Below are 26312 nucleotides of genomic sequence, written 5' to 3' on the forward strand. Positions count from 1 at the left end.
ACCAATGTTTGACACTACTGAATACGAAGTTTAAAAAAAAAGAAGGGAATATAGTACAAGTGAGTGGGGGAGGGAAAACGCTCTTAAGGAATGCAAATCACCTTAAAAGGGTCCCGGGTGAAACGGAACCGGCCGATGTCACCAACGCGAAATCGGTTCCAATACCGGCCACAAAACCAACTCCACAGCCAGCCGCACAATTCGAGGTCCAAGCATCAGCAGAGGATCACGGAAACTCCACTGAGGGACTAAATCTCAAGCTCGTGAGGAAAGGAGGGATGTGGGAACCGGCACCGAGATGCTAAGCAAAAAGCGACGCCTACAAAGCAGAGCCCGTTAACACTCTCTCTTGATAATCTCTTGTTACTTCTCTCCCCACTCAAGTTCTAGCGTTTAGTACTTTTGTGACAAGCTAAGCGGCCGCATTGAAGCGGAACAATATATGCACTATTACTTTGGAAATAAAGTGTTTTATTTAAAGTAGCGGGTTATTACATTGGCGACGAGGTGAAAAAAGTGTAAAAATATAACAAACTAGATAATTATAGTTAAATAAAAAGAAAAAGATGAAACAGAACGGTGAAAAAGAAAAAAAAAAAAAAACAATATAAATGCAGCGTGGCTGTGTCAATGCAATTCCAATGCCTGGATAGGATCCGTTAGTTTTCGTTGTCTTTCCCTTTTCGCGTGACGTTCTTTGTGCTCGCGAGTTCGAAGAGAAAGAAAGAGAAATATTCGTAAGAGAAACCCTAAAGCAATGTAATTACAAGAAGCGTAAGTGTGAATGTATACACACATACGGACGCGTACACATGAACATGCAAAATAAAGTAAAATGCGTTGCTCACGGGCAATGAAAAAAAAAGAAGAAAGTGAAAAAGATGCCGATTAATTATTAAATTATTATGAAATAAGAATTATTTGACAAAGGTCAGAGGCAAAACGCCGATAAGTATTAAACAAATGTTTAATAAATAGAATTATCTGACAAAGGTCAGAGGCGGAGTGCCGATTAGATATTAAACAAAAGTTTAATAAACATTTCTTATATTATCTGACAGTGGTCAGTGGCAGTCCGCCGATGAGAAAGTCAATAAAATGCAACTTGCTAGACAGAAGCCTCTAATTAATGGTTGATTTTATTTACAGACAAACATCTATACTTGATCGCAATGACCGAAAGCGTCATAAAATCTTTCTTATGTGAAAGCTTGGGAAACGCACTACTACAGAATGAATGAGAAAAATGGTTGCGAGCTTTTATGATTTATCTGGAGGTGGAAGATGTCAAATCAGTAATTCAGAAAAGAACAAAATTGTTACATTTAGGTGGTACCCAGTTGCAAACGGTTGCATACGCATTGCCGGGTGCCATAGTAGAATTTAGCGAGGCCGATCAAAACGATGTCTTTACTGTTTTAGTCGATAAGTTGACAGCTTATTTCTCCCCAAAGCAGAATTCGACTTTTGAAAGACACCTTTTTAGGAAAATCTCTCCCGAAGAAATTGAAACATTTGGAAAGTTCATTTTGCGGTTGCTTCAACAAATTCAAAAATGTAATTTTGGATCTACAAAGGCCGAAATAGAAGAAATTTGTTTTAAAGATAAAATCATCGACACGTGGGTTAGTACAGAGCTAAAAAAGAAACTATTAGAAAAAGAACATACTTTAAGCGAAATTATCGAAGCCTGCCAAGTGGACGAGGAAATAAATAAGCAGTCGCAGCTGATGCAATCGAAGCCAGTGCCAGAAACCATACATAAAATAACTAATTTAAAATCGGGGAAGATTGGGGATTGTGGAAGGTGCGGACGGCCAGGACACAGGGAAGACAGTCCAATGTGTCCAGCACGTCAAGTTAAGTGCAGTCGCTGCTTTCGCGTAGGTCATTTTGCCCGCAGATGCAGAACAAACCTTAAACGCCCATACCCACATTCGAATAATAAAGAAGCGATAGGAAATCCCAAGCGCAAATATGTGCATAGAATTGAAGACGGCAATTCCGAGGGAAATAAGACAATCCAACGAAATTGTTTTAAGATAGACAGTGACGAGGAGTATGAGGAGATGATGCAATGCAGAATTGGAGGAGCGGATGTTTCACTAGTAATTGATTCGGGAACTCGATTTAACCTTATCTCGCAAGACGATTGGTTAACTCTTCAATTGAAAAAGGCAACAGTTTTTAATGTCCGCGGAAGATCACAACATCAATTTAAGGGATATGCCTCAGATCAAATTCTTAACGTTATTTGTATTTTCGAGGCACCAATATCTATCAAGTTGAACCCCGAGGTGATTGCATCCTTTTTCGTAATTGAAAAAGGACGGCAGTCACTGCTGGGACGAGAAACGGCAACGAAGTTGAACGTTCTGCGAGTGGGACTACCGGTTAATCCCGTTAAGAACCAATGAGGCGCATTCCGGTGGCGCTCGAAGGGAGAGGCAATGCCAAGTTAGAGGAAGCCTACAAACTGGACATCATTGAACCGGTCGAGGGTCACAGCCCGTGGATATCTCCGATGGTGATCACGTTCAAGGGTAATGGTGATATTCGTATATGCTTGGACATGAGGCAAGCCAACCGGGCGATTCTTCGTGAGAACTACCCTTTGCCAACATTTGAATCTTTTATGACTAAGTTAAAAAACGTCAGAATACTTTCACGACTGGATCTTAAGGACGCGTATCATCAATTGGAGTTGGATGAATCAAGTAGGCAGATAACGACCTTCATTACACCTCGGGGCCTATTTAGGTATAAGCGACTAATGTTTGGAATAAATGCGGCGCCGGAAATCTTTCAACGACGAATGGAAGAACTCTTAGCACCGTGCAACAACGCAATGAATTGTATCGACGACGTTATAATATTCGGGGATAGCAAAGAAGAGCCCGATAAAACACTGGAACAGATTAGAAGCATTTTTAAAGATAATAATGTAACTCTAAATAATGAAAAATGCAGTTGGGAAACAAACAGAATTAAATTTTTAGGACACATCTTAACAGACAAAGGAATTGAAGTAGATCCTGACAAAATAGAGTCTATTAGATTATTTCGGGCACCCAAAAATAAGGAAGAGACTCGTAGTTTCCTAGGACTAGTAACCTATGTGGGCAAGTTCATCGCAGACCTAGCAGACCTAACGGAATCCTTACGTGAGCTAGTAAAGAAAGATCGGAAGTTTACTTGGGGACCAACTGAAGAAAATGGGTTTCAGAAACTAAAGTCAGTATTGACTAAGATCCCGAACCTCTCATATTTTAATCCCAAAAATAAAACACGATTAATCGCTGATGCCAGCCCTGTGGCTCTGGGTGCGGTACTATTACAATTTAACGATGAGGGGGAACCAAACATAATCGCATTTGCTAGTAGAAGCTCAACAGATGTAGAAAAGCGTTACTCCCAGACAGAAAAAGAGAGTTTAGCTTAGTATGGGCAGTAGAGAAGTACTATTTCTATTTGATAGGACTAGAGTTTGAATTAGTGACAGCCACTATAAACCATTTTTAAGCCAACATCAAAGCCTCCAGCGCGTATCGAGAGATGGCTTCTGCGTCTTCAAGCATATAAATTTAAAATTATTTACAAATCGGGAAAGGAAAACATTGCTGATAGTCTGTCCCGGTTGTGTGAGCAAACACCATCCAGTTGCTACGACATCAAGGGGGAGCACAGCAGATTGCGAATTGTTGAAAGCTTTGCACCAATACCAATATCTATATCTGAAATTGCGGAAAACAGCACAATAGATGAGGAAATAGTAGACGCGATGACGTGCCTTCAACAGGGCTCTTGGGATTCGGCAATGTCGAATAAATTATATCCATTTCGACATGAACTGTCGGCTATTGGAGCAATTATGCTTAGAGGAGTTCGAATCGTTATCCCAACAACATTGAGACAAAAAGTGCTGGTGCTGGCACATGAGGAACATCCAGGGGAATCGGCCATGAAGCGGAGATTGAGGTCCAAAGTCTGGTGGCCCCAAATTGACAGGGACACCGAAAAATTCGAGAAGAATTGTTTTGATTGTATTCTGGTGTCCCAAGCAACAAATCCACCACCAATGAAGAGAACATTGTATTCTGGTGTCCCAAGCAACAAATCCACCACCAATGAAGAGAACAGAATTTCCTAATGGGCCATGGATTTCGGTCGCTACAGATCTCTTAGGGCCGTTACCCAACAATGAATATATCTTAGTTCTAATAGACTATTACTCCAGATACATGGAGTTTAAGTTTCTACGCTCCATCACATCTGAATCATTAATTGGGGCGTGTAAGGAAAAATTTAGTAGGCTGGGTTACCCGAAACAATTGCGAACTGATAATGGCCGACAATATATAAGCCTTGAGTTCAAAAACTACTTTAAATCGTGCGGCATCGAGCAACTAAAAACACCTCCTTATTGGCCGCAAGCCAACGGCGAGGTCGAGAATATGAACAAGGCATTAGTCAAGCGGTTGAAGCTCATCAAACCAAGAAAAATCTTAAGGATGAAATTCAAGCTTTCACCCTGATGTACAATGTAACCCCTCATGGAACCACAGGCACCGCTCCAACTGAGTTAATGTTCAATCGCGTAATTAGGGACAAGATTCCAGGAATACACGATTTAGTAGGGGAGTTCGCTGACTCAGCGGAAAGGGATAAAGATTGCATTAATAAACAGAAGGGGAAGGAAGTTGCAGACAAGAGGAGAGGAGCAAAGGAAGTAAATATAAATGTAGAAGATAAGGTGGTTCTCAAAAATGTAGTTTTTCCCCACAAATTAACACCAATGTTTGACACTACTGAATACGAAGGCTTAAAAAAAGAAGGGAATATAGTACAAGTGAGTGGGGGAGGGAAAACGCTCTTAAGGAATGCAAATCACCTTAAAAGGGTCCCGGGTGAAACGGAACCGGCCGATGTCACCAACGCGAAATCGGTTCCAATACCGGCCACAAAACCAACTCCACAGCCAGCCGCACAATTCGAGGTCCAAGCATCAGCAGAGGATCACGGAAACTCCACTGAGGGACTAAATCTCAAGCTCGTGAGGAAAGGAGGGATGTGGGAACCGGCACCGAGATGCTAAGCAGAAAGCGACGCCTACAAAGCAGAGCCCGTTAACACTCTCTCTTGATAATCTCTTGTTACTTCTCTCCCCATTCAAGTTCTAGCGTTTAGTACTTTTGTGACAAGCTAAGCGGTCGCATTGAAGCGGAACAATATATGTACTATTACTTTGGAAATAAAGTGTTTTATTTAAAGTAGCGGGTTATTACATTGGCGACGAGGTGAAAAAAAGTGTAAAAATATAACAAACTAGATAATTATAGTTAAATAAAAAGAAAAAGATGAAACAGAACGGTGAAAAAGAAAAAAAAAAAAACAATATAGATGCAGCGTGGCTGTGTCAATGCAATTCCAATGCCTGGATAGGATCCGTTAGTTTTCGTTGTCTTTCCCTTTTCGCGTGACGTTCTTTGTGCTCGCGAGTTCGAAGAGAAAGAAAGAGAAATATTCGTAAGAGAAACCTTAAAGCAATGTAATTACAAGAAGCGTAAGTGTGAATGTATACACACATACGGACGCGTACACATGAACATGCAAAATAAAGTAAAATGCGTTGCTCACGGGCAATGAAAAAAAAAGAAGAAAGTGAGAGATGCCGATTAATTATTAAATTATTATGAAATAAGAAGTATTATCTGACAAAGGTCAGGGGAAAGGAAATCCGACTAAACATTAGACAAATGTTTAAAAAGATAACTATCTGACAAAGGTCAGGGGCAAAACGCCGATTAGTATTAAACAAATGTTAAATAAATTATCTGACAAAGGTCAGAGGCAAAACGCCGATAAGTATTAAACAAATGTTTAATAAATAGAATTATCTGACAAAGGTCAGAGGCGGAATGCCGATTAGATATTAAACAAAAGTTTAATAAACATTTCTTATATTATCTGACAGTGTTCAGTGGCAGTCCGCCGATGAGAAAGTCAATAAAATGCAACTTGCTAGACAGAAGCCTCTAATTAATGGTTGATTTTATTTACAGACAAACATCTATACTTGATCGCAATGACCGAAAGCGTCATAAAATCTTTCTTATGTGAAAGCTTGGGAAACGCACTACTACAGAATGAATGAGAAAAATGGTTGCGAGCTTTTATGATTTATCTGGAGGTGGAAGATGTCAAATCAGTAATTCAGAAAAGAACAAAATTGTTACATTTAGGTGGTACCCAGTTGCAAACGGTTGCATACGCATTGCCGGGTGCCATAGTAGAATTTAGCGAGGCCGATCAAAACGATGTCTTTACTGTTTTAGTCGATAAGTTGACAGCTTATTTCTCCCCAAAGCAGAATTCGACTTTTGAAAGACACCTTTTTAGGAAAATCTATCCCGAAGAAATTGAAACATTTGGAAAGTTCATTTTGCGGTTGCTTCAACAAATTCAAAAATGTAATTTTGGATCTACAAAGGTCGAAATAGAAGAAATTTGTTTTAAAGATAAAATCATCGACACGTGGGTTAGTACAGAGCTAAAAAAGAAACTATTAGAAAAAGAACATAATTTAAGCGAAATTATCGAAGCCTGCCAAGTGGACGAGGAAATAAATAAGCAGTCGCAGCTGATGCAATCGAAGCCAGTGCCAGAAACCATACATAAAATAACTAATTTAAAATCAGGGAAGATTGGGGATTGTGGAAGGTGCGGACGGCCAGGACACAGGGAAGACAGTCCAATGTGTCCAGCACGTCAAGTTAAGTGCAGTCGCTGCTCTCGCGTAGGTCATTTTGCCCGCAGATGCAGAACAAACCTTAAACGCCCATACCCACATTCGAATAATAAAGAAGAATATGTGCATAGAATTGAAGACGGCAATTCCGAGGGAAATAAGACAATCCAACGAAATTGTTTTAAGATAGACAGTGACGAGGAGTATGAGGAGATGATGCAATGCAGAATTGGAGGAGCGGATGTTTCACTAGTAATTGATTCGGGAACTCGATTTAACCTTATCTCGCAAGACGATTGGTTAACTCTTCAATTGAAAAAGGCAACAGTTTTTAATGTCCGCGGAAGATCACAACATCAATTTAGGGGATATGCCTCAGATCAAATTCTTAACGTTATTTGTATTTTCGAGGCACCAATATCTATCAAGTTGAACCCCGAGGTGCTTGCATCCTTTTTCGTAATTGAAAAAGGACGGCAGTCACTGCTGGGACGAGAAACGGCAACGAAGTTGAACGTTCTGCGAGTGGGACTACCGGTTAATCCCGTTAAGAACCAATGAGGCGCATTCCGGTGGCGCTCGAAGGGAGAGGCAATGCCAAGTTAGAGGAAGCCTACAAACTGGACATCATTGAACCGGTCGAGGGTCACAGCCCGTGGATATCTCCGATGGTGATCACGTTCAAGGGTAATGGTGATATTCGTATATGCTTGGACATGAGGCAAGCCAACCGGGCGATTCTTCGTGAGAACTACCCTTTGCCAACATTTGAATCTTTTATGACTAAGTTAAAAAACGCCAGAATATTTTCACGACTGGATCTTTAGGACGCGTATCATCAATTGGAGTTGAATGAATCAAGTAGGCAGATAACGACCTTCATTACACCTCGGGGCCTATTTAGGTATAAGCGACTAATGTTTGGAATAAATGCGGCGCCGGAAATCTTTCAACGACGAATGGAAGAACTCTTAGCACCGTGCAACAACGCAATGAATTGTATCGACGACGTTATAATATTCGGGGATAGCAAAGAAGAGCCCGATAAAACACTGGAACAGATTAGAAGCATTTTTAAAGATAATAATGTAACTCTAAATAATGAAAAATGCAGTTGGGAAACAAACAGAATTAAATTTTTAGGACACATCTTAACAGACAAAGGAATTGAAGTAGATCCTGACAAAATAGAGTCTATTAGATTATTTCGGGCACCCAAAAATAAGGAAGAGACTCGTAGTTTCCTAGGACTAGTAACCTATGTGGGCAAGTTCATCGCAGACCTAGCAGACCTAACGGTACCCTTACGTGAGCTAGTAAAGAAAGATCGGAAGTTTACTTGGGGACCAACTGAAGAAAATGGGTTTCAGAAACTAAAGTCAGTATTGACTAAGATCCCGAACCTCTCATATTTTAATCCCAAAAATAAAACACGATTAATCGCTGAGCCCTGTGGCTCTGGGTGCGGTACTATTACAATTTAACGATGAGGGGGAACCAAACATAATCGCATTTGCTAGTAGAAGCCTAACAGATGTAGAAAAGCGTTACTCCCAGACAGAAAAAGAGAGTTTAGCTTTGGTATGGTACTATTTCTATTTGATAGGACTAGGGTTTGAATTAGTGACAGATCATAAGCCACTAGAAACCATTTTAAGCCAACATCAAAGCCTCCAGCGCGTATCGAGAGATGGCTTCTGCGTCTTCAAGCATATAAATTTAAAGTTATTTACAAATCGGGAAAGGAAAACATTGCTGATAGTCTGTCCCGGTTGTGTGAGCAAACACCATCCAGTTGCTACGACATCAAGGGGGAGCACAGCAGATTGCGAATTGTTGAAAGCTTTGCACCAATACCAATATCTATATCTGAAATTGCGGAAAACAGCACAATAGATGAGGAAATAGTAGACGCGATGACGTGCCTTCAACAGGGCTCTTGGGATTCGGCAATGTCGAATAAATTATATCCATTTCGACATGAACTGTCGGCTATTGGAGCAATTATGCTTAGAGGAGTTCGAATCGTTATCCCAACAACATTGAGACAAAAAGTGCTGGTGCTGGCACATGAGGAACATCCAGGGGAATCGGCCATGAAGCGGAGATTGAGGTCCAAAGTCTGGTGGCCCCAAATTGACAGGGACACCGAAAAATTCGTGAAGAATTGTTTTGATTGTATTCTGGTGTCCCAAGCAACAAATCCACCACCAATGAAGAGAACAGAATTTCCGAATGGGCCATGGATTTCGGTCGCTACAGATCTCTTAGGGCCGTTACCCAACAATGAATATATCTTAGTTCTAATAGACTATTACTCCAGATACATGGAGTTTAAGTTTCTACGCTCCATCACATCTGAATCATTAATTGGGGCGTGTAAGGAAAAATTTAGTAGGCTGGGTTACCCGAAACAATTGCGAACTGATAATGGCCGACAATATATAAGCCTTGAGTTCAAAAACTACTTTAAATCGTGCGGCATCGAGCAACTAAAAACACCTCCTTATTGGCCGCAAGCCAACGGCGAGGTCGAGAATATGAACAAGGCATTAGTCAAGCGGTTGAAGATAGCTCATCAAACCAAGAAAAATCTTAAGGATGAAATTCAAGCTTTCACCCTGATGTACAATGTAACCCCTCATGGAACCACAGGCACCGCTCCTACTGAGTTAATGTTCAATCGAGTAATTAGGGACAAGATTCCAGGAATACACGATTTAGTAGGGGAGTTCGCTGACTCAGCGGAAAGGGATAAAGATTGCATTAATAAACAGAAGGGGAAGGAAGTTGCAGACAAGAGGAGAGGAGCAAAGGAAGTAAATATAAATGTAGGAGATAAGGTGGTTCTCAAAAATGTAGTTTTTCCCCACAAATTAACACCAATGTTTGACACTACTGAATACGAAGGCTTAAAAAAAGAAGGGAATATAGTACAAGTGAGTGGGGGAGGGAAAACGCTCTTAAGGAATGCAAATCATCTTAAAAGGGTCCCGGGTGAAACGGAACCGGCCGATGTCACCAACGCGAAATCGGTTCCAATACCGGCCACAAAACCAACTCCACAGCCAGCCGCACAATTCGAGGTCCAAGCATCAGCAGAGGATCACGGAAACTCCACTGAGGGACTAAATCTCAAGCTCGTGAGGAAAGGAGGGATGTGGGAACCGGCACCGAGATGCTTAGCAGAGCCCGTTAACACTCTCTCTTGATAATCTCTTGTTACTTCTCTCCCCATTCAAGTTCTAGCGTTTAGTACTTTTGTGACAAGCTAAGCGGTCGCATTGAAGCGGAACAATATATGTACTATTACTTTGGAAATAAAGTGTTTTATTTAAAGTAGCGGGTTATTACATTGGCGACGAGGTGAAAAAAAGTGTAAAAATATAACAAACTAGATAATTATAGTTAAATAAAAAGAAAAAGATGAAACAGAACGGTGAAAAAGAAAAAAAAAAAAACAATATAGATGCAGCGTGGCTGTGTCAATGCAATTCCAATGCCTGGATAGGATCCGTTAGTTTTCGTTGTCTTTCCCTTTTCGCGTGACGTTCTTTGTGCTCGCGAGTTCGAAGAGAAAGAAAGAGAAATATTCGTAAGAGAAACCCTAAAGCAATATAATTACAAGAAGCGTAAGTGTGAATGTATACACACATACGGACGCGTACACATGAACATGCAAAATAAAGTAAAATGCGTTGCTCACGGGCAATGAAAAAAAAAGAAGAAAGTGAGAGATGCCGATTAATTATTAAATTATTATGAAATAAGAAGTATTATCTGACAAAGGTCAGGGGAAAGGAAATCCGACTAAATATTAGACAAATGTTTAAATAGATAACTATCTGACAAAGGTCAGGGCCAAAACGCCGATTAGTATTAAACAAATGTTAAATAAATTATCTGACAAAGGTCAGAGGCAAAACGCCGATAAGTATTAAACAAATGTTTAATAAATAGAATTATCTGACAAAGGTCAGAGGCGGAATGCCGATTAGATATTAAACAAAAGTTTAATAAACATTTCTTATATTATCTGACAGTGGTCAGTGGCAGTCCGCCGATGAGAAAGTCAACAAAATGCAACTTGCTAGACAGAAGCCTCTAATTAATGGTTGATTTTATTTACAAACATCTATACTTGATCGCAATGACCGAAAGCGTCATAAAATCTTTCTTATGTGAAAGCTTGGGAAACGCACTACTACAGAATGAATGCGAAAAATGGTTGCGAGCTTTTATGATTTATCTGGAGGTGGAAGATGTCAAATCAGTAATTCAGAAAAGAACAAAATTGTTACATTTAGGTGGTACCCAGTTGCAAACGGTTGCATACGCATTGCCGGGTGCCATAGTAGAATTTAGCGAGGCCGATCAAAACGATGTCTTTACTGTTTTAGTCGATAAGTTGACAGCTTATTTCTCCCCAAAGCAGAATTCGACTTTTGAAAGACACCTTTTTAGGAAAATCTATCCCGAAGAAATTGAAACATTTGGAAAGTTCATTTTGCGGTTGCTTCAACAAATTCAAAAATGTAATTTTGGATCTACAAAGGCCGAAATAGAAGAAATTTGTTTTAAAGATAAAATCATCGACACGTGGGTTAGTACAGAGCTAAAAAAGAAACTATTAGAAAAAGAACATAATTTAAGCGAAATTATCGAAGCCTGCCAAGTGGACGAGGAAATAAATAAGCAGTCGCAGCTGATGCAATCGAAACCAGTGCCAGAAACCATACATAAAATAACTAATTTAAAATCAGGGAAGATTGGGGATTGTGGAAGGTGCGGACGGCCAGGACACAGGGAAGACAGTCCAATGTGTCCAGCACGTCAAGTTAAGTGCAGTCGCTGCTCTCGCGTAGGTCATTTTGCCCGCAGATGCAGAACAAACCTTAAACGCCCATACCCACATTCGAATAATAAAGAAGCGATAGGAAATCCCAAGCGCAAATATGTGCATAGAATTGAAGACGGCAATTCCGAGGGAAATAAGACAATCCAACGAAATTGTTTTAAGATAGACAGTGACGAGGAGTATGAGGAGATGATGCAATGCAGAATTGGAGGAGTGGATGTTTCACTAGTAATTGATTCGGGAACTCGATTTAACCTTATCTCGCAAGACGATTGGTTAACTCTTCAATTGAAAAAGGCAACAGTTTTTAATGTCCGCGGAAGATCACAACATCAATTTAGGGGATATGCCTCAGATCAAATTCTTAACGTTATTTGTATTTTCGAGGCACCAATATCTATCAAGTTGAACCCCGAGGTGATTGCATCCTTTTTCGTAATTGAAAAAGGACGGCAGTCACTGCTGGGACGAGAAACGGCAACGAAGTTGAACGTTCTGCGAGTGGGACTACCGGTTAATCCCGTTAAGAACCAATGAGGCGCATTCCGGTGGCGCTCGAAGGGAGAGTCAATGCCAAGTTAGAGGAAGCCTACAAACTGGACATCATTGAACCGGTCGAGGGTCACAGCCCGTGGATATCTCCGATGGTGATCACGTTCAAGGGTAATGGTGATATTCGTATATGCTTGGACATGAGGCAAGCCAACCGGGCGATTCTTCGTGAGAACTACCCTTTGCCAACATTTGAATCTTTTATGACTAAGTTAAAAAACGTCAGAATACTTTCACGACTGGATCTTAAGGACGCGTATCATCAATTGGAGTTGGATGAATCAAGTAGGCAGATAACGACCTTCATTACACCTCGGGGCCTATTTAGGTATAAGCGACTAATGTTTGGAATAAATGCGGCGCCGGAAATCTTTCAACGACGAAGGGAAGAGCTCTTAGCACCGTGCAACAACGTAATGAATTATATCGACGACGTTATAATATTCGGGGATAGAAAAGAAGAGCCCGATAAAACACTGGAACAGATTAGAAGCATTTTTAAAGATAATAATGTAACTCTAAATAATGAAAAATGCAGTTGGGAAACAAACAGAATTAAATTTCTAGGACACATCGTAACAGACAAAGGAATTGAAGTAGATCCTGACAAAATAGAGTCTATTAGATTATTTCGGGCACCCAAAAATAAGGAAGAGACTCGTAGTTTCCTAGGACTAGTAACCTATGTGGGCAAGTTCATCGCAGACCTAGCAGACCTAACGGAATCCTTACGTGAGCTAGTAAAGAAAGATCGGAAGTTTACTTGGGGACCAACTGAAGAAAATGGGTTTCAGAAACTAAAGTCAGTATTGACTAAGATCCCGAACCTCTCATATTTTAATCCCAAAAATAAAACACGATTAATCGCTGATGCCAGCCCTGTGGCTCTGGGTGCGGTACTATTACACTTTAACGATGAGGGGGAACCAAACATAATCGCATTTGCTAGTAGAAGCTCAACAGATGTAGAAAAGCGTTACTCCCAGACAGAAAAAGAGAGTTTAGCTTAGTATGGGCAGTAGAGAAGTACTATTTCTATTTGATAGGACTAGAGTTTGAATTAGTGACAGCCACTATAAACCATTTTTAAGCCAACATCAAAGCCTCCAGCGCGTATCGAGAGATGGCTTCTGCGTCTTCAAGCATATAAATTTAAAGTTATTTACAAATCGGGAAAGGAAAACATTGCTGATAGTCTGTCCCGGTTGTGTGAGCAAACACCATCCAGTTGCTACGACATCAAGGGGGAGCACAGCAGATTGCGAATTGTTGAAAGCTTTGCACCAATACCAATATCTATATCTGAAATTGCGGAAAACAGCACAATAGATGAGGAAATAGTAGACGCGATGACGTGCCTTCAACAGGGCTCTTGGGATTCGGCAATGTCGAATAAATTATATCCATTTCGACATGAACTGTCGGCTATTGGAGCAATTATGCTTAGAGGAGTTCGAATCGTTATCCCAACAACATTGAGACAAAAAGTGCTGGTGCTGGCACATGAGGAACATCCAGGGGAATCGGCCATGAAGCGGAGATTGAGGTCCAAAGTCTGGTGGCCCCAAATTGACAGGGACACCGAAAAATTCGTGAAGAATTGTTTTGATTGTATTCTGGTGTCCCAAGCAACAAATCCACCACCAATGAAGAGAACAGAATTTCCTAATGGGCCATGGATTTCGGTCGCTACAGATCTCTTAGGGCCGTTACCCAACAATGAATATATCTTAGTTCTAATAGACTATTACTCCAGATACATGGAGTTTAAGTTTCTACGCTCCATCACATCTGAATCATTAATTGGGGCGTGTAAGGAAAAATTTAGTAGGCTGGGTTACCCGAAACAATTGCGAACTGATAATGGCCGACAATATATAAGCCTTGAGTTCAAAAACTGCTTTAAATCGTGCGGCATCGAGCAACTAAAAACACCTCCTTATTGGCCGCAAGCCAACGGCGAGGTCGAGAATATGAACAAGGCATTAGTCAAGCGGTTGAAGCTCATCAAACCAAGAAAAATCTTAAGGATGAAATTCAAGCTTTCACCCTGATGTACAATGTAACCCCTCATGGAACCACAGGCACCGCTCCAACTGAGTTAATGTTCAATCGCGTAATTAGGGACAAGATTCCAGGAATACACGATTTAGTAGGGGAGTTCGCTGACTCAGCGGAAAGGGATAAAGATTGCATTAATAAACAGAAGGGGAAGGAAGTTGCAGACAAGAGGAGAGGAGCAAAGGAAGTAAATATAAATGTAGAAGATAAGGTGGTTCTCAAAAATGTAGTTTTTCCCCACAAATTAACACCAATGTTTGACACTACTGAATACGAAGGTTTAAAAAAAGAAGGGAATATAGTACAAGTGAGTGGGGGAGGGAAAACGCTCTTAAGGAATGCAAATCACCTTAAAAGGGTCCCGGGTGAAACGGAACCGGCCGATGTCACCAACGCGAAATCGGTTCCAATACCGGCCACAAAACCAACTCCACAGCCAGCCGCACAATTCGAGGTCCAAGCATCAGCAGAGGATCACGGAAACTCCACTGAGGGACTAAATCTCAAGCTCGTGAAGAAAGGAGGGATGTGGGAACCGGCACCGAGATGCTAAGCAAAAAGCGACGCCTACAAAGCAGAGCCCGTTAACACTCTCTCTTGATAATCTCTTGTTTCTTCTCTCCCCATTCAAGTTCTAGCGTTTAGTACTTTTGTGACAAGCTAAGCGGCCGCATTGAAGCGGAACAATATATGCACTATTACTTTGGAAGTAAAGTGTTTTATTTAAAGTAGCGGGTTATTACATTGGCGACGAGGTGAAAAAAGTGTAAAAATATAACAAACTAGATAATTATAGTTAAATAAAAAGAAAAAGATGAAACAGAACGGTGAAAAAGAAAAAAAAAAAACAATATAAATGCAGCGTGGCTGTGTCAATGCAATTCCAATGCCTGGATAGGATCCGTTAGTTTTCGTTGTCTTTCCCTTTTCGCGTGACGTTCTTTGTGCTCGCGAGTTCGAAGAGAAAGAAAGAGAAATATTCGTAAGAGAAACCCTAAAGCAATGTAATTACAAGAAGCGTAAGTGTGAATGTATACACACATACGGACGCGTACACATGAACATGCAAAATAAAGTAAAATGCGTTGCTCACGGGCAATGAAAAAAAAAGAAGAAAGTGAAAGAGATGCCGATTAATTATTAAATTATTATGAAATAAGAAGTATTATCTGACAAAGGTCAGGGGAAAGGAAATCCGACTAAACATTAGACAAATGTTTAAAAAGATAACTATCTGACAAAGGTCAGGGGCAAAACGCCGATTAGTATTAAACAAATGTTAAATAAATTATCTGACAAAGGTCAGAGGCAAAACGCCGATAAGTATTAAACAAATGTTTAATAAATAGAATTATCTGACAAAGGTCAGAGGCGGAATGCCGATTAGATATTAAACAAAAGTTTAATAAACATTTCTTATATTATCTGACAGTGTTCAGTGGCAGTCCGCCGATGAGAAAGTCAATAAAATGCAACTTGCTAGACAGAAGCCTCTAATTAATGGTTGATTTTATTTACAGACAAACATCTATACTTGATCGCAATGACCGAAAGCGTCATAAAATCTTTCTTATGTGAAAGCTTGGGAAACGCACTACTACAGAATGAATGAGAAAAATGGTTGCGAGCTTTTATGATTTATCTGGAGGTGGAAGATGTCAAATCAGTAATTCAGAAAAGAACAAAATTGTTACATTTAGGTGGTACCCAGTTGCAAACGGTTGCATACGCATTGCCGGGTGCCATAGTAGAATTTAGCGAGGCCGATCAAAACGATGTCTTTACTGTTTTAGTCGATAAGTTGACAGCTTATTTCTCCCCAAAGCAGAATTCGACTTTTGAAAGACACCTTTTTAGGAAAATCTATCCCGAAGAAATTGAAACATTTGGAAAGTTCATTTTGCGGTTGCTTCAACAAATTCAAAAATGTAATTTTGGATCTACAAAGGTCGAAATAGAAGAAATTTGTTTTAAAGATAAAATCATCGACACGTGGGTTAGTACAGAGCTAAAAAAGAAACTATTAGAAAAAGAACATAATTTAAGCGAAATTATCGAAGCCTGCCAAGTGGACGAGGAAATAAATAAGCAGTCGCAGCTGATGCAATCGAAGCCAGTGCCAGAAACCATACATAAAATAACTAATTTAAAATCAGGGAAGATTGGGGATTATGGAAGGTGCGGACGGCCAGGACACAGGGAAGACAGTCCAATGTGTCCAGCACGTCAAGTTAAGTGCAGTCGCTGCTCTCGCGTAGGTCATTTTGCCCGCAGATGCAGAACAAACCTTAAACGCCCATACCCACATTCGAATAATAAAGAAGCGATAGGAAATCCCAAGCGCAAATATGTGCATAGAATTGAAGACGGCAATTCCGAGGGAAATAAGACAATCCAACAAAATTGTTTTAAGATAGACAGTGACGAGGAGTATGAGGAGATGATGCAATGCAGAATTGGAGGAGTGGATGTTTCACTAGTAATTGATTCGGGAACTCGATTTAACCTTATCTCGCAAGACGATTGGTTAACTCTTCAATTGAAAAAGGCAACAGTTTTTAATGTCCGCGGAAGATCACAACATCAATTTAGGGGATATGCCTCAGATTAAATTCTTAACGTTATTTGTATTTTCGAGGCACCAATATCTATCAAGTTGAACCCCGAGGTGATTGCATCCTTTTTCGTAATTGAAAAAGGACGGCAGTCACTGCTGGGACGAGAAACGGCAACGAAGTTGAACGTTCTGCGAGTGGGACTACCGGTTAATCCCGTTAAGAACCAATGAGGCGCATTCCGGTGGCGCTCGAAGGGAGAGTCAATGCCAAGTTAGAGGAAGCCTAAAAACTGGACATCATTGAACCGGTCGAGGGTCACAGCCCGTGGATATATCCGATGGTGATCACGTTCAAGGGTAATGGTGATATTCGTATATGCTTGGACATGAGGCAAGCCAACCGGGCGATTCTTCGTGAGAACTACCCTTTGCCAACATTTGAATCTTTTATGACTAAGTTAAAAAACGCCAGAATATTTTCACGACTGGATCTTTAGGACGCGTATCATCAATTGGAGTTGGATGAATCAAGTAGGCAGATAACGACCTTCATTACACCTCGGGGCCTATTTAGGTATAAGCGACTAATGTTTGGAATAAATGCGGCGCCGGAAATCTTTCAACGACGAAGGGAAGAGCTCTTAGCACCGTGCAACAACGTAATGAATTATATCGACGACGTTATAATATTCGGGGATAGCAAAGAAGAGCACGATAAAACACTGGAACAGATTAGAAGCATTTTTAAAGATAATAATGTAACTCTAAATAATGAAAAATGCAGTTGGGAAACAAACAGAATTAAATTTCTAGGACACATCGTAACAGACAAAGGAATTGAAGTAGATTCTGACAAAATAGAGTCTATTAGATTATTTCGGGCACCCAAAAATAAGGAAGAGACTCGTAGTTTCCTAGGACTAGTAACCTATGTGGGCAAGTTCATCGCAGACCTAGCAGACCTAACGGAACCCTTACGTGAGCTAGTAAAGAAAGATCGGAAGTTTACTTGGGAACCAACTGAAGAAAATGGGTTTCAGAAACTAAAGTCAGTATTGACTAAGATCCCGAACCTCATATTTTAATCCCAAAAATAAAACACGATTAATCGCTGATGCCAGCCCTGTGGCTCTGGGTGCGGTACTATTACAATTTAACGATGAGGGGGAACCAAACATAATCGCATTTGCTAGTAGAAGCCTAACAGATGTAGAAAAGCGTTACTCCCAGACAGAAAAAGAGAGTTTAGCTTTGGTATGATATTATTTCTATTTGATAGGACTAGAGTTTGAATTAGTGACAGCCACTATAAACCATTTTTAAGCCAACATCAAAGCCTCCAGCGCGTATCGAGAGATGGCTTCTGCGTCTTCAAGCATATAAATTTGAAGTTATTTACAAATCGGGAAAGGAAAACATTGCTGATAGTCTGTCCCGGTTGTGTGAGCAAACACCATCCAGTTGCGACGACATCAAGGGGGAGCACAGCAGATTGCGAATTGTTGAAAGCTTTGCACCAATACCAATATCTATATCTGAAATTGCGGAAAACAGCACAATAGAAGAGGAAATAGTAGACGCGATGACGTGCCTTCAACAGGGCTCTTGGGATTCGGCAATGTCGAATAAATTATATCCATTTCGACATGAACTGTCGGCTATTGGAGCAATTATGCTTAGAGGAGTTCGAATCGTTATCCCAACAACATTGAGACAAAAAGTGCTGGTGCTGGCACATGAGGAACATCCAGGGGAATCGGCCATGAAGCGGAGATTGAGGTCCAAAGTCCAAATTGACAGGGACACCGAAAAATTCGTGAAGAATTGTTTTGATTGTATTCTGGTGTCCCAAGCAACAAATCCACCACCAATGAAGAGAACAGAATTTCCGAATGGGCCATGGATTTCGGTCGCTACAGATCTCTTAGGGCCGTTACCCAACAATGAATATATCTTAGTTCTAATAGACTATTACTCCAGATACATGGAGTTTAAGTTTCTACGCTCCATCACATCTGAATCATTAATTGGGGCGTGTAGGAAAAATTTAGTAGGCTGGGTTACCCGAAACAATTGCGAACTGATAATGGCCGACAATATATAAGCCTGGAGTTCAAAAACTACTTTAAATCGTGCGGCATCGAGCAACTAACAACACCTCCTTATTGGCCGCAAGCCAACGGCGAGGTCGAGAATATGAACAAGGCATTAGTAAAGCGGTTGAAGATAGCTCATCAAACCAAGAAAAATCTTAAGGATGAAATTCAAGCTTTCACCCTGATGTACAATGTAACCCCTCATGGAACCACAGGCACCGGTCCTACTGAGTTAATGTTCAATCGAGTAATTAGGGACAAGATTCCAGGAATACACGATTTAGTAGGGGAGTTCGCTGACTCAGCGGAAAGGGATAAAGATTGCATTAATAAACAGAAGGGGAAGGAAGTTGGTGGGATTTAAAATTGCTACTGACAGCAAGAGCTTCGCACACAGGCATACAAATGCTCATAGTACATGTAGCAAGGGAGAGTGTATGCGTGCAGGTTCGTCGCGAAAGCCTTTTCACTATGAGCACCAACGCTTTCATACCCTCTCCACAAATAAAATCGAAAACGCATATACAGATTTTTTACGAGCTTTCAATTTTCGTGAGCTGGCTGCTCAGAGCTGCTGCTTGTGCTCACATGCATACACACCTATACACATTTGAGAGAGCAGAGAGCATCGAGAGAGAGAGCAAGGGAAACATTTAGCATAGAGGGATCTTTTGTTTAACAATCGACCATCTCGGTCGAGCGCATGAAGAGAAATGATTTTGTGTTCCCATATTTTCGTAGCACAAGCCTAATAAATGAGTAGCCGAGCAAATACGAACGGTCTGGGAACCAATGCTCGAAAATAAGTGTACAAAACACTTTGCACTACGTGTCCGGTCTATGTGTTGTCTGGTTAGTGCTCTAACTTTAAAGATGAAGGAGATATGATCTTACGACTGATTTTCGATAAAGTTTTTATCGATAAAAATAACGGGATGAAACACTAACGCTTTATATACGGACATTTAAGAAAACAATTTGAAGTCTCTAGCTCTAATATCTTCTGAGATCGACGCGTTCAAACAAACTGGCAGACGGATGGATAGACAGACAGACAGACGGACGGGGCTAAATCAACTCAGCTCTTCGCCCTGATCAAGAATATATGTATATATATACTTTGTAGGGTCTGCCACGCCTCCTTCTGACTGTTCAATGGATTTTAAAGAAATACTGCTAATTAAAACACAAAATTATGGTATTATAAAAGATTGCAAAAATTTCAATAACATTAAAATTTGTAATAAGAATGAGATCATAAGTCTTAGAGACAGCCCATATTTGCTCCTTAATCGAGAAAAATCAATTTGTAAATTTAGTAATGCAAAGTAAAAGCAGCGAAATAGAAGAAATCAACAACGGACTCATTCTACTATAAAACTTTAACGGAACTATAACGCGACACATAAACACCACGAAGCTAAGGGGCACTTAATAAATTTCTGGAACGAGACTATCGACGCCAACCACAGGGGTTTCAGCAACATCGAAAGCACTCTGATGAAGCTAGGAACCCCGATAATCCAAATCACCCCGAAGAAATGAAGCGACTAAAGATACTCTCGCTAGAAGCTCTCCAAACTCTACACATAAATAACAAACAAAAAATTAAAAAACACTATATTTAGAAACCTATGGGGCTACAGCGATAATCGTCCTGTCCATTGTGGTGATAGTCGTCTTTGTCTTTCGCTTGAGGACAAGGTTGGATTTACGCGGGAAGAGCTAACAACAATTCTGTTGCACAACTTTTATTAAAATATTTGCTAACTCTGCATTTCTACCGACACTCCAAGCGAATATCGGATTACACCAGCCGCTTGCGGACGATCACCCAATAGCTGATCACATAAACAACAACAACAACTGCAGTGGACGTCGCATAGTATAAATTAACGAAATAAGTTCTGTTAAGCTCAGTCCCAAATAAGAATTTTATAAAGCGGTTCATCGAAATCAGAATCAAATTGTACTTTTTTTTAAAATCAAATTAAATAAAGTAAAGTGCACGCTCGTCGCGTAAAGTTTGCATTATGACCACTAACGCTGTCTTACCCATCCCATAAATAATAATGAAAACGCAAATATTTTGCACGAGCTTGGCAAAAACCTTGAAGAGTTTGGAATACTCTTTACACAGAAGGGACGACATATATCCACCATATCTTTTTGGTCTTGGTTGGTGGTCAACCCGAGTATATATAATTGACTATATGTTATGAGTCGAATAAATGCCGCGACATATGCTTGCAGCAAGGTTAATGTAATTCAAAAGAAAAAGTCAAAGTTAGCTTATGAAAATTTGCTTTATTGAACAGTAGCTTAAGACTAACAATCGTGTGTCTATTGAATAATAAAGTGAGCTCTAACAGAATGTTAGCAACTTTGCATGCTGCTGCGAAAAAATGTTTATATGTGGGTTGTAAGGTTACTTTTTACTACGGTCGGTTAGAACTCAGTCTCACCAGGGCCAGAACTTTCAAGAAAATTTGTTAAGTTCTACGGGACATGAAGAATTACAGAAGGGGAAGAGATTAATATATTAGTGAGGTAACTAATTGCTGTCACGTGCGCGCGTCGATCTGATTTTACATTTATGCCCTTCATTTTAGAGCCGCATGCGCTCACGCCGAGTCCTCGAAATTGACTAACTCTGGCTTGCAGCTTTCAGCTCTCGCCTTCCTTGGCCTCGCAGTTCCTTTCGCCAATGGCAATGGAATTTCACCACAGCTTCAGCTATTCGCCCACGCGAGCTTTTAAACTGCATGGTTGCATTGCTGATCTCCGAGGTTGCGCGCGCTCGCCACCATTCAAATCTGCTGAAATCTCTTATCTAACTTACGCACTACAAAAGACTGCATGTTATGGCAGATGATCGCTATGTAAAGCGAAAACGCAATGCAAAGTAAGTTCGCGGTTCGCCATCTTATAGGATAATTTTTGTGTTGATTGTGATTTTATTTCGATCGATGTCGATCGTGGGGGAGAATCGCCAGCTTGGCCGCTCCCTGTTTACATATACAAAGTTTGGGAATATTTACATTAATAATTTTCTATGGGAAGAGCTCCTCTATTGGGGAATACAATCGTGTAAGGTCAACTTCTAGTTGAAAATGGTTTTCACTTATAATTATGTCATTTATTTGCGGTTTGCACAGATGGATGCTTATAATTTTATTACCATTTTCCAAGCAATTCTATTTTACAGTTGTAATAGAAATGTTCCAATTGTATTTGGCTCAATAAATTTTATCATTTCATTGAAATTATATGTTTATAATTACAGATTCAGTTTTACTCAAACCCTCATCGAGATAAGGCGTTTTGCTTCTGCGTTTCGGCGGTGCCCAAAAAGCATTACAAAAACTCTTATCAGTTAGATCAGACAAACAAGCAAGTGCACATAACAGAATACGAAAATAAAAAACAACAACTGCAAGAGTCACAAACCAAAGCGCGGGGCCTAAGCCCGAGAAAAACAACAACAATGCTTAAGCCGCCCGACATAAACACAACAACAAAACCAATCTACACCAAATATCAAAACCTAAACAATCGAAAATACATTGTAATTAACAGAAAAGACAATAAATCCTTTGGAAATGTATCACAGTTTCTAATTAAAAAAACAGTAGACTGCACATGTGGAGGAGAAGTCGACTTATGCAAAAAAAAACTCACGCCGGCACCTTACTACTTAAAACAAACAAGTAAGAAAGCTCTAGTCGAGACTGCTCGACTACGAGATCCCCTGAACCCTTCGAGCAACTGATATTTCAATAATAATTCCCACATACACACGCACACACACACACACACACGCATACAAACAAACACACGCACACACACACACACACACACACGCATATAGAGGCGATTGCGTTTGGGTTGCGCTGCAGTGTTGGCGATATTATGAGATCTTATTTGTGGAATAATTTGATTTCTAGACGTACGATCGTAATGAAACTTTCAGAACGTAATCATGATGTATAAATGTATGTGTATACCAAAGCTCAAGTCTCTAGTATTTGATATACGACTTCTACAAAGATGAGGGTGAGGGGGTGGATATAAGGGCGGGGGGTAAATTTTAACAAAAACCGAAATTGTATAAAATACGTCTTAATATATATTTAAAATTTGGACACTCTAGCTATAATGATGTAGGAGATATAATTTTTTAACTGACATTCGATAAGGTTTTTTATCGATAAAAAAATATCGGAATGAGTTATCGTTTTTTAGTGATAAACTCGATATGCGCGCGATATATACGGACATTTTAAAAAAAAAGTTGAAGTCTCTAGCTCTTATATCTTCTGAGATCGACGCATTCATACATACGGACAGACGGACGGACGGACGGACAGACAGACAGACGGACAGGGCCAAATCGACTCAGCTCGTCGTGCTGATCAAGAATATATATACTTTGTGGGGTCTGCCACGCCTCCTTCTGCCTGTTACATACATTTCAACAAAACCATTATACCCTGATTTCCCATTTTCAATGGGTTCAGGGTATAAAAATACCTTACAAACAATGAAATTACTAAAAATAAAAAATATGGCCGATATCGAAGTTGAAGCCACTGAACACAAGACACTAAATTTTATATACTAAGGGAGTAATCTACTGCAACGAATTACGAAACATAGAGGAAGCAGAAATACTAGATGAGCTTAAACCTCAAAGCGTAACCGAAGTGCGAAAAATATTAAAACAATTAAGAAGACTTTAGTCGAGACTGCTCGACTAGGAGATACCCTGAACCCTCCAGTCTGATATTCCAATCACTCTGCACTTTTTTTTAGGCACACATACATACACATGCGCAGTAAGCAGCGACTGCGCTTGGGCTGTATAATACTGTGTGGGCAATATAATACGAATTTATTTGTTGAATAATTTAATTTCTAGCCGTCCAATCTTAATGAAACTTTCAGAGCTTGATCATAATGTTCAAATGTATGTACATTCCAAAGTCTCTACTACTTGAAATACGCCTTTTACAAAGGTGCGGGTGAGGGGTCGAGGGGGTAAATTTTAACAAAAAATGAAATTATATAAAATAGACATGAATATACATATAACAAGTAAGAAAACTCTAGTCGAGAGCGCTCGACTAGATACTACCCTGAACCAAACTAATAGAAAAGCACATTTAGTATGGTTCAAATTTCAATTTCGATGTATTTAAAAAAATAGAAAACTCATTTAATTAAATAAATAAAAATTCTGAAACAATTAAAGGAAATAATTACGACACGCTCTGGGTTTGAACCCGAGACCTCGTGATCAAGCGCCGCTCTTTCTACCTTGACGCTACCCTTCTGTTTTGATTTTCAATGTCAAAACTGAAATAGATTCACTGCTACAGTGCCATCTACCAAATCTAAGTCAAACTAACTGCTGATGTGACTTTAAGAATGTGCAAGAACAACCAAACTAATAAAAATGTTAAAATTTCAATTTCGATGTTTGAAAAAATATAAGAGAAATTTAATCAAATATATAAAAGTTTTGAAGCAATTAAAAGAAAACTACAATACGCCCAGCAGGATTTGAGCCAGAGACCTCACGATCGAGCGCCGCGCCCTCTACCATGACGCCACTCCTCTGTTATTTTTTGCAATGTCAAAACTGAAATAGATTCACTGATGCAACGCCATCTAGCAGAACTAAACGAAACTAACTGCTGATGAGAATGTGCTAGAAGATGTTTGAATGTATGTGTGCACACGTATTGGAAAACTGCTGTTGCTGCAGCACGTGCGTTTGTTAATTGGCCAAACATTTTGTTATTTTTTAACGTCGATTGACTAAACCGAATTTAATGAAACTTTCAGCATATGATCTACATATTCTATTGAATATTTGGCATTTAAAAAAAACATGTCAAATCATTCACAATTAGCTATACTAGCATCTGACCTTCACTGGTGATTCTGGTGAATTTGGAGTTGGTATCTAAAATATAACAAAAACCGAAATTGTATAAAATGCATTGGAATATATTTTTAAAATTTGGAGACTATAGCTCTAAAAATGTAGGAGATATAAATTTATAACCTATTGAGCTTGGGTTGCGCTGCAGTGTTGGCAATATTATGAGAACTTATTTGTTGAATAATTTAATTTCTAGACGTACGATCGTAATGAAACTTTCAGAACGTAATCATGATGTTTAAATGTATGTGTATACCGAAGCACAAGTCTCTAGTATTTGATATGGGGGGGGTGGATTTAGGGGTGGGGGGTAAATTTTAACAAAAACCGAAATTTTATAAAATGAATCCTAATATACATTTTAAATTTGGAGACTCTAGCTTGAAAGATGTAGGAGATATAATTATTTAAGTGATCTTCGATAAGGTTTTTTATCGATAAAAAAGTATCGGAATGAGTTATCGTTTTTTAGTGATAAACTCGATATGCGCGCTGTATTTACGGACATTTAAAAGAAAAGTTGAAGTCTCTAGCTCTTATATCTTCTGAAATCGACGCGTTCAAACATACGGACGGACGGACGGACGGACGGACAGACAGACGGACAGGGCTAAATCGACTCAGCTCGTCGCCCTGATCAAGAATATATATACTTTGTGGGGTCTGCCACGCCTCCTTCTGCCTGTTACATTTTAACAAAACCATTATACCCTGATTTCCCATTTTCAATGGGTTCAGTGTATAAAAATATAATCACAACAAGAGATGGCCTCAGCAGCCAGCACTCTATAATTAAGTAAGCTGTATAAATTTACGTTGTTAGTTAACTGTTGTAAGAGGCAATTTATTTATTTTCTAAGTTTCTTATTTTCACACAAACGTATTCTCTACTTCCAATCAAGATTAAATCTCCCGATCACTTTCTTCTTTTTCCTTTACTCAAAAATGCACGTCACATATCGACGACCTCCCAGCCGATATGGTTAACTATTGATAGATGTGTATCTATCGATGGTTAACCATATTGCTGTTCCCTTAAATCTTATACTAGCCTGCTACAAATCGGCCATCCTGACAATGAGATAGTTCTCTATCTTTGTTTGTCGACAACTTAACTTCTTAAAATAATATTGTGTTTACATGATTGATAAAAAATTCTTATAGATATTATATTTACATGTTCTGAAAATTAAATTATTAATCATAATATTGAACTCTAGTTATGAAATTATTATATACAATAGGAGTCATAATCTCTCTTATGCTTTTATCCAATATCTTTTATTGTTTGCACTCCAACAGTTGGAAGTCGTCAACGTCTTTTATCAAATACCTTTCGTTCATCAGTACTTTATCTATGACATATGGTCCTTTAGATTTTGGTATCAACTTTCTTGATATTCCCCATGTGCTGTCAAAAATGTTTAACCATTACGTAGTCTCCTGGCTTGTATACGTTTGCAGCTTTTCTTTATTATTGAAGTTCCCTT

At 39.6% G+C, this 26312-nt stretch overlaps 1 long non-coding RNA gene across 1 annotated transcript in view; it reads left to right on the plus strand.

Moving 5' to 3' along the window:
- LOC149090876 (uncharacterized) overlaps positions 1 to 25575 on the plus strand; it is a 71356-nt gene extending 45781 nt beyond the window's left edge. Inside the window, exon 2 of the long non-coding RNA XR_016197485.1 lies at positions 25349 to 25575. This is a non-coding gene — a long non-coding RNA (uncharacterized LOC149090876). The remainder of the gene's footprint in view (positions 1 to 25348) is intronic.
- The last annotated feature ends 737 nt before the right edge of the window (positions 25576 to 26312 follow it).

Source organism: Drosophila navojoa, chromosome X, assembly GCF_054131105.1.
Source record: "Drosophila navojoa isolate 15081-1374.11 chromosome X, UAZ_NAV_1.0, whole genome shotgun sequence".
Lineage (NCBI taxonomy): Eukaryota > Metazoa > Arthropoda > Insecta > Diptera > Drosophilidae > Drosophila > Drosophila navojoa.